Source organism: Armigeres subalbatus, chromosome 1, assembly GCF_024139115.2.
Source record: "Armigeres subalbatus isolate Guangzhou_Male chromosome 1, GZ_Asu_2, whole genome shotgun sequence".
NCBI lineage: Eukaryota > Metazoa > Arthropoda > Insecta > Diptera > Culicidae > Armigeres > Armigeres subalbatus.
The window spans coordinates 214730879-214750253 of NC_085139.1; the positions used below are offsets into that span (position 1 = coordinate 214730879).

The 19375-nt window shown below is 37.5% G+C and overlaps 1 protein-coding gene across 1 annotated transcript in view; it reads left to right on the forward strand.

Annotated features, from left to right (window-relative positions):
* Nucleotides 1–19375, forward strand: part of LOC134210849 (muscle-specific protein 20-like) — a 211210-nt gene that overhangs the window by 94264 nt on the left and 97571 nt on the right. The window lies entirely within an intron of this gene.

Here is a 19375-nt window from a genome sequence, read left to right on the forward strand (position 1 = left end):
AATATGATATGCGGGGTTGACCGAGTTGAGCTTAGTTCAAAGGGGTGTGTTTTCGGAGGACAAGTTCGCTAGTATTAACATCTAGCAGGAATGTGGTGCGTAGTGTCTTCCATTAGAAAACAAATTTGAATTACCCTTTGTATAACTGTTAATGGTGTTCCCGGAGAGGCGATTTAGCCGAGGAAGACGTCAGGCTGGTCATTTAGCTCGATGAATTCAATTTCTCACCGTCGGCGTTGTCGTGTCAGATGGTATTGCTTCGATTAGGCGACTATATTAGCAGCAAAGGGATGATTCAATCGTAGGTTTTTGCTGGGACATTGCAATTACCGGTGACCAGGTTGATATCCCCCTACTATTAAAATAACAATTACGCGTGTGCTTACGTATCCTCTGTAGTTACAACACAGTTTAAGTATTATGAATGACACGTTATATTGTTGCATATTTATAAACAACTTGGAAGAAACAACTTGGAGAAACAACATCAAAACGAAATATTAATCAAGAAATACATGTAGTTTGAAAAGATTGCAGTAGGTAAGTTAAAAAAAGCAATTGATCTCGCTGGCATCACCAGATGTTTTGTGTCCCCAGAGGTCTGTAGCAACAAAAATGGTTCTGCACCCACTTCGGAATGTCAATTTTCCTTTAATAGATGTGCCATCTTTTCTAGAGATCTAAGATTTACTTCGACACTGTGAGTTTTATCAAAATTCCTCCATCCACTAAGTCTTTTTAAGTACCAGACTTTGACTTTTTAAGTACCAGAATACATTTTTGAATTACAAGTTTGTATTATTGTAATTATTTTCATTGTAATCTGAATCCAAATTTTTTTAGAAACAAGGTGCACACCGTTGCGTATTTCAATTAACGCGAGTCTATTCAATTTATGATTCCGAAAAGCTTGTCATAAAGAAGAAAAAAATCTACAGGAGAAAATGGAATTAAAAAAACCTAGAGAAAACCATTACGTTACTTGTGCACTGCTCCTTAGAGCATAGTTTTCCAAAGTGGTGGGTCGCGACCCCCCAGCCTATGTAAATCTTATGGAAGAGGGTCGTGACCTTCACCCCCCACTTTGGGAAGCTATGCCTTTAGAGGATAATAATGCAATTACTCCAACTAACATTTCTATCAAACGGAGAACTTTTGACCCTTCGACGAATCAATAATTCACTCATCTGGCGAGGGAATCTGCCGACTGTAATGATGAGATAATTTACAACTGCTAATCATTGAACCATTCACTTCCTGACTAAATAACTGGTCATTACCTGTCATTACTACGGTGGCACCTGACCAGTATTTTATTGTTTCTGTAAAATCAAGAGTACCTTGCAAAAAAACTCACTTGCGTGTCTACCGCACCATAAAACTTAAAAAATGTGCGACTCAGTGTTGGAGAATGTCATTTCTGTGTCATGAGACTAAGCCAATTACTTATTTTTCAAAAATTGTATGTAATTCTGATTTATTAGGAATATGTTACACTTGAATCATCCTTTAACTTTGTCTAACAAGTCGTTGCTCTGAGTCTGCGTCAATGATGTGTTAGACAAAGTTAAAGTTTCCCTTAAACGTTACATGTTCATCAAAAATCCCGAATTGTAAAGAACCTTCAAAAAAAGGTTATTAGCCAATTAGCAGTAGACATTTTTGTCACATTTCCCAACACTGACTGTTTGTGACACCAATTTTGTAGGGCACATAAAATGTATTCCATTTAAAATCCTAGTGCCTTCCGTCTTCTTCTTCTTCTTATTGGCATTACATCCCCACACTGGGACAGAGCCGCCCGCCTTTTATGCCCGGGGAAGTCGAGACAATTTCCAATCCGAAAATTGCCTATAGGCAACCACCACCACCCAACCGGTGGTTGTTAGATTGTCTAACAATTCTGTATAAGAATCTACCAAAACCTGTATAAGAACTGGTTAGATTCTTATACAAGTATTGTATAAGAATCTAACAATTTTGTAAGCTTTTCTAACAATATTTGTATGATAGCTTACATTTTTTGTATAAGAATCTAACAATTTCGCATATGCCCAGTTCTTATACAAGTTAGATTCTTACACAGAATTGTTAGACAATCTAACAACCGCCGCACAGTGGGAAAAAAAGGGACCCAAAATGGCACCTATTTAAAGGCCGCTACAGTAGAGCCCTGCAATATACCTTATAAAATGTAAAAAAATGCGTAGAATCTCGTAGGGGAATTTTGGTTTTGCTCAGACAACAGGAGTGCTCGTTTTGCCCGATTTTCCCAATTTTTCCCATAGAAAAATCAAATAATCAACTAGTTATCTCACTAGGTATGTCTCAGAAATGAACAAAATTGCACAAGGATGCTGTGAAGATGTATGGAAAGTCAAACAGAGGAGGTTTCAATTTCGATTGTTGTCCATTTTGCCCGATTTGCCCTATGTTAATGCAGTAACCAAACATTTTAAGAATGTTTATATTAATGTGAATTAAAATAAATATAACTATAAAAAAATATTCTACAGCATCGTTTCTCTCCAAAGCTGACCCCATGACATCCGCTCAACTACTGCATCGTTTATTTCATAATATCTGGGACACCGCAACTTTCCCGGTCGACTGGATGCAAGGTATCTTAGTAAAGGTGCCCAAAAAGGGTGACCTGACTGTATGCGATAACTGGCGAGGCATTATGTTGCTGTGTACCGTTCTCAAAGTTCTGTGCAAAATTATCCTAGCCCGGATTCAGGAGAAGATCGATGCGACTCTCCGGCGGCAGCAAGCCGGATTCCGTGCCGGAAGATCCTGTGTGGACCATATTGTCACGCTCCGCATCATTCTGGAACAGGTCAACGAATTCCAAGAGTCCCTTTAATTGGTATTCATTGACTACGAAAAAGCTTTCGACCGTCTCATTCACGAGAATATGTGGGGCGCCCTGAGACGCAAGGGAGTTCCTGAGAAAATCATCGGCCTCATCGAAGCACAGTACGAGGCCTTTTCGTGTAGAGTGCTGCACAATGGGGTCCTGTCCGACCCTATCCGGGTCGTAGCTGGTGTGAGGCAAGGATGTATCCTATCACCGTTACTGTTCCTCATCGTAATCGATGAGATTCTGGTAGGTGCGATTGACCGTGAACCAAACCGCGGGCTGTTATGGCAGCCTATAACCATGGAGCATCTAAACGACTTCGAATTGGCTGATGACGTTGCACTACTCGCGCAACGGCGCTCTGATATGCAGAGTAAGCTCAACGACCTTGCCGAGCGTTCCTCTTCGACAGGTTTAGTCATCAACGTCAACAAAAACAAATCGTTGGATGTAAACACGGCGACTCCTTCCAGTTTCACAGTAGCCGGGCAACCAGTGGAGAATGTTGAAAGCTTCCAATATCTTGGTAGCCAAATGGCGTCGGACGGCGGTACCAAGATCGACATAGGCGCACGGATCAAGAAAGCAAGGGCTGCCTTTGCGAGTTTAAGAAATATCTGGAAAAACAGGCAGATAAGTGAACGCACCAAAATACGAATTTTCAACTCTAACGTGAAATCTGTGCTGTTATACGCTAGCGAAACATGGTGTGTATCAGTGAAGAACACTCAACGGCTGCACGTGTTCATTAACAGATGCCTGCGGTATATAATTCGGGCCTGGTGGCCTCACAACTGGATCTCAAACAATGAGCTCCATCGTCGTTGTCACCAGAGGCCGATAGCAACAGAAAATCGGGATCGGAAGTAGGGCTGGGTCGGCCACACTCTACGTAGGGGCGGAAACGAAATCTGTAAACAAGCATTAGACTGGAACCCAGCGGGACATCGCAGCAGAGGCAGACCCAGAGGCTCATGGCGGCGAAGCCTCAATAAAGAAATAAAAGAAGTCGACCGAAATCTAACCTGGCAACAGGTTAAAGCGATAGCCGGGCAACGCTCAGGATGGAGATCTTTCAAGTCGGCCCTTTGCACCACCGGAGGTGTACAGGATCCGTAAGTAAGTAAAAAGTATCGGTTCTCTCTGCAAGTAGTTACACTCGCATTATTTAGTATTTCAATTAGGGTGACTAAATTTAAAATAGGGTGGTCAAGAAAATCGACGATTTTAAAAATCTCCTTTATTAAAAAAAATCACAACTTTGAACTTCTTAACTAATTAATTATGAAGTGAAAGCTAAAGAATGGTATTACTTTCAATGAAGTACGGAACCCCAAAAACTATGTCAATTATTAGGGAAAAAATAACAAAACAATTTGTTTTCGTTGATTACTACTACAATGATCTGCAGCGACTCCTAGTATATTATTGGTTTTAATTGTAAAAATGGCACCACCATATCTCGACATTGGCCATTCTAATAGAGAACAAAAAATGGTCGAATGTTTTTCGAAAATAATAGTTTTTACCAAAAATGTCTTATCGTATAGTGGGTTTGAATAGAATTACCGTGGTTTTATTTAATATAAATCATTATTGAAATAAATTCATGTGTACTGCGTTTTGGTAAAAAATTTAGGACAGTATTAATGTAAAATCCCTATTAAAGTAAAATCCTTCGTAAAGCATAAAAAAAATGTAAGCATTTTAGAATTCATGCTTATTTATAGGTCCCATACTGGCCGACATAATATGTATAGTGGGTTAAAACATATACTTAGCTCTCGATGATGCCGAGTATGAAACATTTTTTAGTAAAACAGTTTTAGAATTCTCGCTTAACTTTTCAAAAGGTCCTAAGTAACATTTTTTTATGATTTAATTTGAATACTGCAATCAATAGCTTTCATGTTGTTCTGTTGATTGTGCTATTCAAATTAATTCATGAAAAAAATGTTACTTAGGTCCTTTTGAAAAGTTAAGCAAGAATTAAATGGATTCCAATTATTCACCATTTTACCGCATTACTTATCACTTTATGAGGAACTAAACTTTTAGAAGAATATCGTCAAAAGGGCAATAATGTAAAATACTTATAAAATAATTGATTAAAAAAACTTAAGTAAGTGAAGGGTCTAATTTACCTACTTTTATCGAATATGATGTAATATATGCAAATACGAAAAATATCCAAACAAGTGATGAAAACTTATGAGGAACCAAAATAAATGCAATGCAAAAATGTATAATATACACATAAGTACATACTTTTATACTTGAGCGAGCTTTAACAGTTTACTATTTTATATAATATGTATAATAAGATACTACATTCATTGCAGTTTTTTTTAAATCTCAGATTATAGTATTTGTTAATATCTATGAATAACATAAGAATAATGCGTGGTTCAATTGAGTTGAGTATGGTTTATTGGTTTCACTACATTTTGATCACAATTGCCTTTGAATCTGGCACAACTTTCAAAGAAACAAAAAACAATAAAATGCAATCAATACACGTTTTATTATTAGTTGATATGTATTTCACATTTCTAGCAATTCAGTTAGTGAGATTTTATTTTGTTATTATATCGGCAAAATGAGTTATTTGCAAGTCATTTTCTTTTGCAAAATCAGAAATGTTTTGCTCTATTTCTGATTCTAAATTATACGAAACAATATGAAATTTCGTCATTAAAATATTCAATATTATTTGCATAGCTTGTTATACTTTTAAAACTTAGTATCACCTTGACATTCATGATTTTTAAAATGCTTTATGTATCTATAAATTACATTTATATATTTTTCTTAGTGTATTTCACTACAAACTTACAAATTTAAAAAAAATACAATAAACAATTATATATTGAAGTATCCGCAACTTATGAGAAATTAAATCAGATAAAAGTTGCACCAACCAATCTATGTAACTATTGAATTTCGATTTACTTGGGTTTCGCTTTGCATTAGAAAGTAATTTGAGATAAACAAACTTTGACTAAAGAAAAACAGCGTAAAAAAATCAGCTTGTACTATTCAAAAATATTTAAAAAACACCATCAAGCGAGAGTGCATGGCCCTTAAAAATGTCAATGAATAATTGCTGAGTATTATGTTTACGGCACACAAGTCAATTATTTTTGCATTACTATAAGTATTTTTTATTACATTTTTAATATTAATGTATTGTTTCTCTTGGGCGGTATTTAGCAGTTAAATTAACTGTGTTAACTCATTCTGAGACTTAAAGATTTTTATCAGTTACTGTATAACATCATATTCGACTGAAATAGGTATTTCAATTATCAAACATTTTTTGTCGATATTAATTTTGTTTCTCATAAAGTCGTTATATGGTAAAATAGTGAATAATTGAAATCCACTTACGTATTTCACATAATTCTAAAACTGTTTTTTAATTTCAAACTTTTTTTTCCGCCTTGTACTTTGAGAGCACCATATTTATTTTTGTTTATTCTATCATACACATTATGTCGGATAAAACCATAAATTGGGATCTATAAATGAACACGAATTTTAAAATGCTTACATATTTATTTGTATGCTTTACATTCTTTATGTATTTGGTTGTCTACACCATTTGAATGATGAAAGAGAGGGATTTTACTTTAATAGGGATTTTACATTAGGAGTGTTGTACAAAACCAAGTCCTAGCAGCACACACATTTCTCATAAGTTACAGCTACTCGTATGTGATCAGATTCAGATGATCAGTCACAATCAAGTTGCTGCAACCATTTTTGTCTGACTTGTGCCACTCGGGAGGCAATCCAATTCAACCCAAACAGGGAAATTTACCTGCTAATTCAATTTGGGGTTCCATAGATCATTGAAAATACCATTTTTTAGCTTTTACTTCATAATTAATTAGTTAAATAGTTCAAAGTTGTTATTTTTTTTAAAGAAGGGATTTTTCAAATCCTTGATTTTATTGACCACCCTATTTCAAATTTAGTCACCCTAATTGAAATACTAAATAATGCTAGTTTAACTACTTGCAGAGAAAAACGATGTTTAGCAGAATATTTTTAAAATTGGAGAAATCGTATATAAGTATTGGAACTGGAACAATGGACGCAAATCTGGTTGCTGCTGAAAAATCAGACCACGACCCTGAAAGATTTTGGCTTTACCTATCCGGTATCGTACCTGATGTTCCGGAGGAGAAAGTTGTTGAATTACTGCAGTCGAAGCTAGGGACTACGGACTTACGTGTTGTGAAATTGGTTGCTCGAGGTAAAGACGTTAGTTCCTTAAGTTTCGTGTCGTACAAAATCGGGAAGCTTCCCGATTTTAAATCGATTGCTCTTGCTGCTGATACGTGGCCCCGTGGAATTAGGTTTCGAGAATTTGAAGACCTAGGTGCCAAGAGACAGGTTTTTGGAGGCCAACGACGCTGTCAACAACAGCGATTCTGGACGAGACCCCGAAAACTGTTCACCAGCATTAATTTCTGCTTCCAATGGACAAAACATATCGCCGGCTCCTACTCATCTCAGTCACTGTATCTCTAATTTGACTGGAGCGCAATCATCGACCACTTCGCCAATACTGCTGCCAATATCAACGTCGCCGATACCGGGTGCAGGATCTGTAACACTAACAGTTTATTATCAAAACGTTGGTGGAATGCGCACGAAAACCAACAAATTCTTCCTTGCCGCTGCATCCAGCGATTATGACATTATAGTTATTACTGAAACTTGGCTCAGAAGTGATGTGCAAAACACCGAACTTGCTGATAATTACAACATCTATCGATGCGATCGCAGTAGTTCGACTAGTAGTCTCCAACGTGGTGGAGGAACTCTTATTGCAGTTAAATGCACTTTGACAAGTTTGTCGGTTCATCTATCGGAGAGTGAAACACTTGAGCAGGTTGTTGTGAAAGTTAAGCTGGCCCATAAATCCGTTTACATCTGTGGCATTTACTTGAGGCCGAACAGTGATCCCGATAAATTTGTTGCGCATTCCGACTGTGTAAATCAAATCGTCAACATAGCCACCCCCTGTGACACCGTAATCGTAGTTGGGGATTACAACCTTTCTCGGCTCGAATGGTTATATGATGACGAAGTGGAAGGATACTTGCCAACTAACGCTTCTTCAGAGCAGGAGTTAACTCTAACTGAAACTCTGATAGCTAGTGGTTTGAAGCAAATCTGCAATGTATCAAATTCAAACGGACGACTTCTTGACTTGGCATTTGTAAGCGACTGTCACGAAGCTGAGATTATTGGAGCACCATATTCAATTTTAAGCCCTGACCGCCACCACAACCCGTTCGTTCTAAGTCTGGACTTTCGTAACCCAGTTCATCATCTCCAATGTGCAGTGGAAGGAATGGACTTCGATTTTGACTTCTCTCGCTGTGACTACGAGGCTGTGAAGAACGAGCTTAATTCACTTGATTGGTTCCAGATACTCAGTGGAGTAGATATTAACACCTCGATTACATCATTCTACAACGCGGTCTTCGACACGATAAGCAGGCATGTTCCTCTTCGTAGATCTTTACCTCGGAAGACGTACAAGCAACTCTGGTGGAACGCTGAACTACAGCATCGACGTAACATACTTCGTAAAACGCGTCGCAGGTTTTTCCGTAACCGTACTGCGACAAACAGAGCCCTTCTGCAAACCGTTGAATCGGAGTACGAAAATTTCGTGTCGTCTACTTTTCGTGAGTATGTTCACCATGTACAAAATGAAGCTAAATCAAACCCGTCAGCTTTCTGGCGTTTCGTCAAAACCAGGAAAAAATCGCATGCGATGTTGTCCACTGTGAATTTTGCTGATGTTACATCAAATGATATCGTTGAATCTGCTGAGCTTTTCTCAAGTTTTTTTTTTTTGAAATCTGTGTACAATACGAATCCTCCTCCAGATTCAGCAGACCTTCTTAACTCTCTTACATCATACAACATGAACTTTCCGCGCCCCACATTCTCCGTAGCTAAAATTTCAAAAACATTAGGAGCTGTCGATCCATCGAAAGGTCCAGGTCCAGATAGACTACCTCCTGTTTTCATTCAACGATGTGCTGACGTATTAGGATTGCCGGTTTGCATTTTGTTCAACATGTCGCTTGCGCTAATAGTCTTCCCAGATGAGTGGAAAATATCAGCAGTTACTCCAATTCATAAGGCGGGTAGCTCCCATAATGTTGAGAACTATCGTCCAATCTCGATTCTTAGTTGTCTGGCTAAAACACTCGAACTGCTGATTCATGAACGTATGTATGTGGCTGCTAAACCTGTTATCTCTGAGTACCAACATGGCTTTGTACGAAATCGCTCAACTGTAACAAACCTGATGACCTACACTAGCATGCTGAATTCTAACCTGGAGAAGAGATGTCAAGTTGACAGTATTTACATCGACTTTTCGAAGGCTTTCGATAAAGTTCCTCACGGATTAACTTTAAAGAAATTAGAACGTTTGGGATTTCCTGACTGGATTGTCACTTGGCTGCGTTCTTACCTGATTGGTAGGTCATCCTTCGTTAAATTAGGCACTGCCTCATCCAATACATATCCTACGCCATCCGGAGTGCCACAAGGCAGTCACCTGGGGCCGCTGATTTTCATCATCTTCGTGAACGACTTATGCTGTAAACTTCGATCTCATCGCCTCATGTACGCCGACGATTTGAAAATATTTCGAATTATTCGATCATTGACCGATTGTCTTGCGCTGCAACAAGATCTAGATGTTATAGCCAACTGGTGTTGTTTAAATGGTATGGAGATAAATGCGTCGAAATGCAATTCAATAAGTTTTACCAAATGCAGAACGCAGATAAACTTTCGTTACTCGGCATGCGGAAACGAACTGAAAAGTGTGAGCTCCATAAAAGACCTGGGAGTTACGTTTGACCGCAAGCTGAATTTTAATGAGCATATTGCAACGACTACTGCCAAGGCTTTCGCCGTACTAGGCTTCATGCGCCGGAACGCTGCTGATTTTGATGACGTTTACACCCTGAAAAGCCTGTATTGCTGCCTCGTGCGAAGCATACTCGAATATGCTGTGCAGGTGTGGGCACCCTATCACGAAATCCAGATGACGCGAATCGAAAGGGTCCAACGCAGTTTTGTTCGTTTTGCCCTCAGGCGATTGCCGTGGGATAATCCTTTCAGGTTACCGCACTACGAAGAGCGATGCCAACTGATTCGACTCGAAACCCTTCGACAACGACGTGGAGATTTGCAGAGGGTTTTGCATTTGACATTATAAACAACCACGTGGACTGCCCTGAGCTCTTGCAGCAAGTTAACTTTCATGTCCCAGCCCGTCGCTCCCGCCAACGTCAGCTCTTCCAGTCTGTCCGACACTCCACAATGTTTGGGCAAAACCACCCGCTGGAACGTTGCTTCAACCGCCTCAACGACATTGATTGGTTCGATTTTAATTGTAGCAGAACGATATTCAAAACTAGATTAAGGCAAATTTTAAGTTAGCATATAAGTTTTAAACCAGTCTGTACAGTTAACACTGAAGATGAAGATAAATAAATAAATAAATAAATATATCTGTTTCACATAGTTTTTTCCTCCAACACATGGGGTAATCGCGGCAAAATGGTCCTCTGTTATTTGTTTAGAGACTTTTTATCAAATTTACTGATATTTCAACTGTATGGTAATGTTTATGTTTAAGTTATATTTATTTTAATTCACATTAATATAAAAATGCTTAAAATATTTGGTTTCTGCATTAACATAGGGCAAATCGGGCAAAATGGACAACAATCGAAATTGAAACCACCTCTGTTTGACTTTCCATACATCTTCACAGCATCCTTGTGCAATCTTGTTCATTTCTGAGACATATAGTGAGATAACTAGTTGATTATTTGATTTTTCTATCGGAAAAATGTGGAAAATCGGGCAAAACGGGCACTTCCTGATGTCTGAGCAAATCCAAAATTCCCCTACGAGATTCTACGCATTTTTTTACATTTTATAAGGTATATTGCAGGACTCTACTATAGCGGCCTTTCTGACTCCCTACTCCCTCATAGGGTGGGAGGTGCCCAGGTAAAGCTGGGTAGTAGTGTTGTGGGATGGTTTCTTCTCTTCTATATAGAGCGGAATAATTGGTTCAATGTATTATATTTGGTTTTTTTTCACATTTTTTTCACTCAATTCCGACAGAAAATTTGATACTCCCAAATAAACGTCTCTGAGGCATGTTTCCAAGTACAGCATTGCGATTAATAAAATTTATTCACTTATCGACCGCACAAGCAGATCAAAAGCTTCTGATTCTCGCGAACAACCTGCATATCATATAAAAACGCACTCTGATCTATTTTCTTACCAACCTAATAGGTACTAGCATTTCTACCACTCTTTAAAGAATTAGCTATGTCTTAAATGCATTTTCTACTAACAAAATGGAAAGCAGCAAGATAGTTGACAAAAGAAATATATTTGAAATAGGCTATGAGCAGGAAGATTTGAAGATAGTCAAAATAGAAGGCAAGCAAAGGCCAGAATAAATATATATATTGTGATCTGAAAGCCTCTCTGAAAGAACTTCTGTTGGTATTCAAACAGAACTCCACTCGGAATTCGGGAAAAAAAATCCGCTCAAAATTCGGACAGAATTTAATTCGAAGTTCGAATAGAAAAATCCATTTAAAATTACATAAGAGCTCCGTTCGAAACTCAGGAAAAAATCCTGGAAAGTGATAGATTCGACTACATCTATCACTTTTCTTGTCAATATTTATGTTTGAAGCACATCATGAATGTAGTTCAAACATAAAAGCGGCCAGGCCTAAAAAGAAACAAAATCGGTGAAAACAAGCATAGAACCCATAAGACGATAGAATACATCATATTTACTTACCACAGATTATCGTTATCTCGATTATCTCAAATATTCACTGGCCCATATTCACTCATACGTTGACAGCAATGTGTAACATTTTCATTATTTAATATATGTGAATATTAGAAAAATATCTAACATTTGGCAAATAGTATTTGAAATATTTATTCGAAACATACTATATTCAAATATGTGAAAGAATAGAATAGAGATTATATAAATATAACTGGGTAAACTGAAGGATAGAGCCTTCAAGGTAAACATACCATTAAAAAAACAACTTTTGCTTATTCTTATTTAACTTATCTTGATCTTGAAAATACCTTTAACTAACGCATTTCAACGTCCAGGAATCGAGTGGCAAATAATAAATCACTTTAACTAAATAATGTTTATCTTCTGTTGAAATTCCGTAAAATTAATAAAAATAAAATAAATACGAATGAACATTTGAGGTTTACACAATCAGAAAATTTGAAAAACTAAGGTGTAGGATTAAATGATATTTGAAATTGAAAACTTGATTTAACATTCCAGGATGCGCACACTCCTAAACTGATAGCATTCATTTCATCTACTTCTTGGATTATTTCAATTGAAAGGTGAGAAAACCTGATTACTTTAAACCCACGATGGTCACGACAAATATTTCTTCTACATTCCAGAATGTATCGTTTGTCTCTGATGGCCTCTGTTTAGGTTCAAACTACTTCAATGACCAATCCCACATCCAGTCAAAAAGCTCAATGAGTTTTAGCAGAATGATATTATGTAACGCCATTTTTTCCACAAACAAAGTTTATCTATCGTACTGACAAATCCAGCCATGCTTCGGAACAGGGTGAATCTCAACCATAAGTTAAACAACCCACAAACCATTAAACTTCGACCAAATTTTAAACGAATCGGTAATCTGGTTCGCAGCTTAAGAAAATAACATAGGTACATGTTTTGATAAGCGTATATGACAAATAATAATTATATTATAACAGAAGATGATGACAATACTAATTTAGCATCATGAATACTGCAAACAGTATGAGTTCAGCAAAAAAAAACACACTTACACATAATCCGCTGAGATATAAAAATTATCTTTTTTTCTTTTGCTTACCTTTTTCCACCTTGAATTGATCTATTTTTAACTTACGACGATTCCATTCTGGTTTCCAGTTTTAAAACCCCCTTCCGGAGTCCATTGAGAAGAATGAAGAAGTAAGGAAGACAGAAAAAATAAGAAAGAAGGAAGAAGAAATGTGAAAGGAGAAGGACGAAAAAATGAGGAAGAAGGAAGATAGAAGAAAGAAAAAAGGAAGAAGAAATAAGGAAAAAAAAGGAAAAAGGAAAAAGGAAGAAGGAAGAAGAAATAAGAAAAAAGCTAAAAGGAAGAAGAAAGAAGGAAGAAGGACTAAGAAATAAGAAAGAAGGAAGAGGAAGAAGGGAGAAGGAAGAAAGAAGGATGAAGATCTCTGTTTTTAGTTCACTTTTCTCTTTTCGCTTTTCACTTCTCACTTCCTACTTCTCATTACTCACTTTTCACCACTCGTATTCTGAGGTCAATCTTTTTTTAACTTTTCGACCAAACGGCATTCAGCCAAATGGCCTGACACCGTGATTGGTATGCGTCGGTGTGCGAATAAAAAAAAACTTATGTATGCTAGTATGGCCGGGTTTCAGCCAAATCACACCAAGCGCCAATGAAAAATTTCCAATTTTTTTGCCAAAATCGCATCGGACATCGTTCAAAACCATAACTACAACAAATATACACATAAAAAACTTTCCGTTTTCTTTTCCGAACAAAATATTGCAGGTCAGTCTAAATGCCGCTTGGTGCTGTTCAGCTAAAGCCCGACCAGGCCGACCCGATTTTCTTTGCAAACTCATATACGTAGAAACTTTCATATTAACTTGAAGTTTCGAGCATAGCATAGCATATGTGATTGTACAAATCGTGGGTGGCTATACAATGCTCAATTCAAGCTCCATCCGGAATAAGGGCGAATGTCGCAAGAGAAGACTCTCCCCGTCGACCCCCTCTCCCTTAAACAAAAGTGACAAGCAGCAGATCTCTCTCTGGTTTATCACTTCAGAACGAAAGAAAACAATGCGAACTTGCATTCTGAGGTGATAAACTGCAAAGAAACTCCCTGCCTGTCACCTTCATTCAAATGAGGGGAAGTCGACGAAGAGAACCCTCTCCCGCGACAACCGCCCCCTTACCAGACAGAGCTTGAATTGAGCAATCTACTGTATATTGTCGCAAATTGGTACTTGGGATTAGTACCTTTTCCTATACAATAGCAGTTGTATACCTGGCCACGTCCTTACAATCACGGAAGGAAGGGAAGGAATATTAGTTCAACATCTACTAGTGAAGATGCAGGGAACCCATACTACCTTCATAGATGTCTCGGGAAGGAAAATTTGTGTTAGTGGGAAAGGTAAATAATAGGGAGCTCTATTCGACAATATAGAGCGTTTGTCAAAAACAGTATATGCTGTAAAAGTAATAAAATATATTCATCAATTTACTTACGAACCGTCCTAAGGGAAAAACAAAACAAAACACAAAATTTCGGCAAATCGCGCGATCGTTCTGCCGTCCGAAACAAGAGCCAACACGCACTGAACCAATTAACTTTATTACCGGCCGCGCAATGCAAAACACGAAATTTCGGCAAATCGCGCGGTCGTTCTGCCGTCCGAAACCTTCATATTAACTTGAAGTTTCGAGAGCATAAATAACTAGGCTGAAATATCACGGGTCGGATGACAATTGATCGAACTGTATCAATAAATTTCCTTTTGATTGAAATGTGAAAAAATCTATTCTCTCTTGTGAAAAATGTGGAAAACACTTGAGAGCAATATGTACTAAAGTAGTGGAATAAAAAGTAAAAAAAGGAAAAAGGAAACGAATGGGAGTGACTCAGCCTGAAAAGATATTTTCTTGTGACTAAATGTCAAACTCATTCAGACTTTCAATTTACGTAAAGGGGTGATTATTTCAGCACGAGTTGTGCATTTATCCGCTTACGATGTGTATAAGAAGTGCAGGAAAATCGAAAAATAATTCTAATGCTTCAAGCTTTATCCATACTCACTTGGTCGAACTTTCAAATTGTGTTTTTAAATACCCTAATTAATCCACCTAGTGGTATTGGTGTCTTTCTCGTGCAAAAAAATACTAAAAATATGAGTGAGTGTTTTTTAGCGCATAGGAAATATTATGTTGGCCATAACTTCTGATCCCCTAGTCCAATCTGGCCAATTTTCAATAGCAAACAACGGGACAAGATTCCCCGTCGAATGGAACATGTTGCGAGTAATTCGACCAATGCTGCTCCAAAAAGTGTGTCTAAAAAATTGGTACACATGCATAAATACACACATAACAGACATGATCTCAATTCGTCGTGCTGAACCAATTGGTAAATGGCCTTCTGTCAAATGTCAAATGGTCTGAGCCTTCTATCAAAATTTTGGTGTTGAAGTGATCATATAGCCTTTACGTATACTTAGTATACGATAAAGGCAAAAATATAAAAACTTAATGACTATGATTAAAGATCAACAAATAAGCAAGATGAATGCTTGATTATGATTGATGATTATTGGTTAAATTCAAAACAATTATAAATATCATTAACGATGAATAAAGGAAAAAAATATGTTTAATGATTAGTTATTATTAATTAAATCATGTTTTTGTATGAATATAATTATTGATTAAATAACCCATTATTCATTAATCATGATTAAATCTATGATTAATCACTAATGCTCTGCAATTACTAATAACTAAAAACGAAAAATTTCTCCGGGAAAGTTGGAAAACTGTCAAAATGTAACGTTTCCATGAGTCCAGAAGAAATCATACTGGAACTGAAATCGATCTAGAGTGCGACGCACACAAGTAAAGAATTCTCGCTTAACTTTTCTATAGGACCTAAGTAACATTTTTTTTCATGAATTAATTTGAGTGCTGCAATCAAAAGCTTTCATGCTGTTCTGTTGATTGCGCTATTCAAATTAATTCATGAAAAAAATGTTACTTAGGTCCTTTTGAAAAGTTAAGCGAGAATTGTCAATTTGGTAAAAACAACCCGAGCGAGATCGGGTTGTTGTAATATCCAACGGGATATTTTTTATATTTTCCAACAGGATATTTTCTCAGACAGTCGCGTTTTCTGGAACGTTATGGAAAACGTGACCGTAGTTCGGTGTATAGATCGAAGATGATTACAGTCAAACCTCCATGAGTCGATGTTCTATGACTCGATATCGACTCATGGAAGCAAATTATGCCATATTAAAAAATATTTTCTGGGTTACTGTGATGGTCCCTTCAAACGGCTTTCCAAAGATTTGATATTCCTCATCTCAATATTTCCATGAGTCGATGGTCCCTTCAATATCGACTCATGGAGGTTTGACTGTATATATGATCAGATTCAGTTACAATTAAGTTACTTGCAACCAGATTCGCTTTAATTACTTTACTTTACTAAATTTATGTTCAACCTCAATTAAAGTTCGATTCTTTTCTTTCTTACGTTTTCAGGTAAGCTCACATGATAGTAAACCCCATACACTGTTAAATGATAGGTAAGATGTCACGTTTTCCTTAACCGCTGATAACTCATTTTCCAACGAATAACCTACCGCCCATCGGTTTTCCCACCATAAAATTATTGCGGGAATATCCCACCCCACACAAACAAAAAAAACTTGCGAAATCATGCAACTTCATTGACCGAGAAAACAGACAAGCTTGACACATTACGACCTTCATCGATGACGATGGGTGAGCAGCCGCACATTGGATGATGCAACGAGAACCGTCGATGATCGGGGGGAGTGGGGTATGTTTAGCAGAATTTTCCTTCAACTGTCAACCGCTGCTGGTCACCATTAATCCGCGCCAGCAACATGACGATAGCGTTGACGATGACGCTGCGCGTGCGAATTTTCCACGCTGCCGTTCATACATTAGGCGGACGAGCAGATGGGGTTCTAAATTGTGGCGATCGCGGTCGTCGTCGTCGTCGTCGGTGCTTCTAGCGAAGGTCAATCTATCTTAAAGCCGAGTTTTCGGATGTGAGGGCTATTCTTAGCCCTGATGACTATCGAGCCGTGCTGACTATTTACGAATTTGTTGTCGGGGCAAAGGGATGGCCTTGAGTGGGTCTGCGCTTCGAGGCAGCTCCATCTCTACAAAGTATAAACATGGGCGCAGATGGATGGGCGAGCAGATGTAAACCAAATATAATTCAATTTGTTTGGAATATCTTGTGGATTAATAACTAAACAAGCTTCCAATGCTATTTTGTTTAAACATGCATTCAATCATACAAAATGGATATAATAATCAAAGAAATTGCGTTGAAATAGATGAAGAATGATCGAAATGGATTATGCTAGACAAAGGTACATTCTGAACAGCACATGTTCTGGGAGCGTTCCAAATATGTGATTTGAATGCACTTAATGTTCGTGTACTTTGAAATAAACTAGACGACTAAAGATATTTTCTGGAAAGCGCGTTAACCAGAATGCCAAAGACATAAATACTTCATTTTGAGGCATCGTCAGATAGATAGTTTCTGGTCACAAAAAATCACTGATCACAATCATAAGAATATGTTAGGAGAAATGGGGCCACTATGCTCTAGCTTAGCATCCTAGAATAAAAATTGTAACTATATTAAAAGCGGTATATATCTCGATAATTTTGATAACACACAAATTTAAAAACAAGTGGAGATGTTGCCGGAAAACTGATGATGTCAGAAGGACAATAGTGCCCAGGCTGCAGTTCCCGCTAAGTACGCAACCCTTAACTGTCGATTGTCATTGGCGGACCCGAGGATACATGACTAGGTTTACTATGCGCCAATCAGCTAATACGAGCAATTGCATTTGCTGGGTTAATAGGCTAAATTAAGTTACCAAACCGATGGCAGCTGACGAGTAAGGATGTTTTTAGATCAATAATTTAAAAAAAAAATAGTCAAAACATCAATAATAATTTTTTTAAAAATAAATTTGTTTTTTTACGCTTTTTGCTAAAATTTAAGCTTCTGTTCCCTTAAGGATTTTTCGCTAGATAGAAACATTTTTTCAAGAATCTTTGCACTTGTCTGGAAAAAACAAATTAGTAAAGATTGTTCCAAGTTACTAAAAAATTAACTTTACTACATTTTTCATAGAAAAACACACATTTTATTGAAACCTCTGTTAAAACGCGCCCATCTGTGGTGGTTGACTATGGATGTCATAGTTTGAGAAGGGCGTGTGCCAATAAAAATTTATTTTTAAATAATTATCAATTAAAAAGTAAAAAAGGAAAAACTGAAAAGTGAGAAAATAAAAATGAAAAGTGATAAGTGAGAAGTTATGAGTGATGAGTAGTGAGAAGTGAGAAACGACAAGTGGGTAGTAGGAATTGAGAATTCCACTAAAAAGCCCTCAATAGTTTTATAATCAACCGTGAATTGTATGCTGAGATTTGGGATATGAGAACTGAGGACTGAGGAGTGAGATGGGAGAAGCAATAAAAAAGAATGAGAATTGAGAGGTGAGAAGCGATAGGCAAGCAGTAAAACCTGCGAAATAAGATGTGATCAGTGAAAATCGAGAGGCAAGTAGTAGAAGGTGAGAAGTAATAAGTGAGATACTTTGTGTGAGAATTGAGCAGTAAAAAAGCATGAAGAGGAATATGAAAATTGATAAATGGGATGTGAGAAGGGAGAAACGAGACGTGAGAGGTGCAAGGTTCAAGGAGTGAAATTGCAGAATAGAGATAAAAAAGCGAGAATAGAGGCGAAGGGAGAGAAGTAAATAGTGTGGAGACTACACGGAATAGAGTTTTTTCAGCATAGATTTTTGGACACCAAAGAAATCCCTGGAGTGAGGGCTAAAGATCTACAAGCGTAGCTGAAGATCAATCGGACTGTTTTAATTATGGCACATGTCCTTCTAGATGTGTAGAATAGAATGAACCAACGTCAGAGAGTCTGGGTTATTCAATAAATCCTTGGAGTTGGGCCTACACGCGTTAATAAAGATGCATCGGACTGTTTTAAATGTGGTACATGCCCTTTTGGATGTGTGGAATAGAATAAGTCAACGGCAGAGGTTTTCGATCATCCAAGAAATCCCTGAAGTTAGGTCCTCAGATCTACATGCGCAACTAAAGTTCAGTCGGACTGTTTAAATTATGGCACATGTCCTTTTGGGTGGATACAATAGAATGAGCCATCGTAAGAGATTCTGGGTCATTCAAGAAATTCCTGGAGTTAGGTCTTAAGATCTACACGCAACACTAAAGATGTGTCGGACTGTTTTGAATGAGGGACATGCCCTTTTGGATATGTAGAATAAAATAAATCAACGGCAGAGGTTTTCAGTCATCCATGAAATCCCTGGAGTCCTCAGATCAACAAGCGTAACAAAAGATCAATCGGACTGTTTTAAATGTGGTACGTGACCTTTTGGATGTGAAGAATAGAAAAATTCAAAGTAGGAGGTTTTCGGTTATCCAAGAAATCTCTGGAGTTAGGTCATCAGATCTACACGCGTAACTAAAGTTCAGTTGGACTGTTTAAATTATGGCACATGTCCTTTTGGATGGTTAGAAT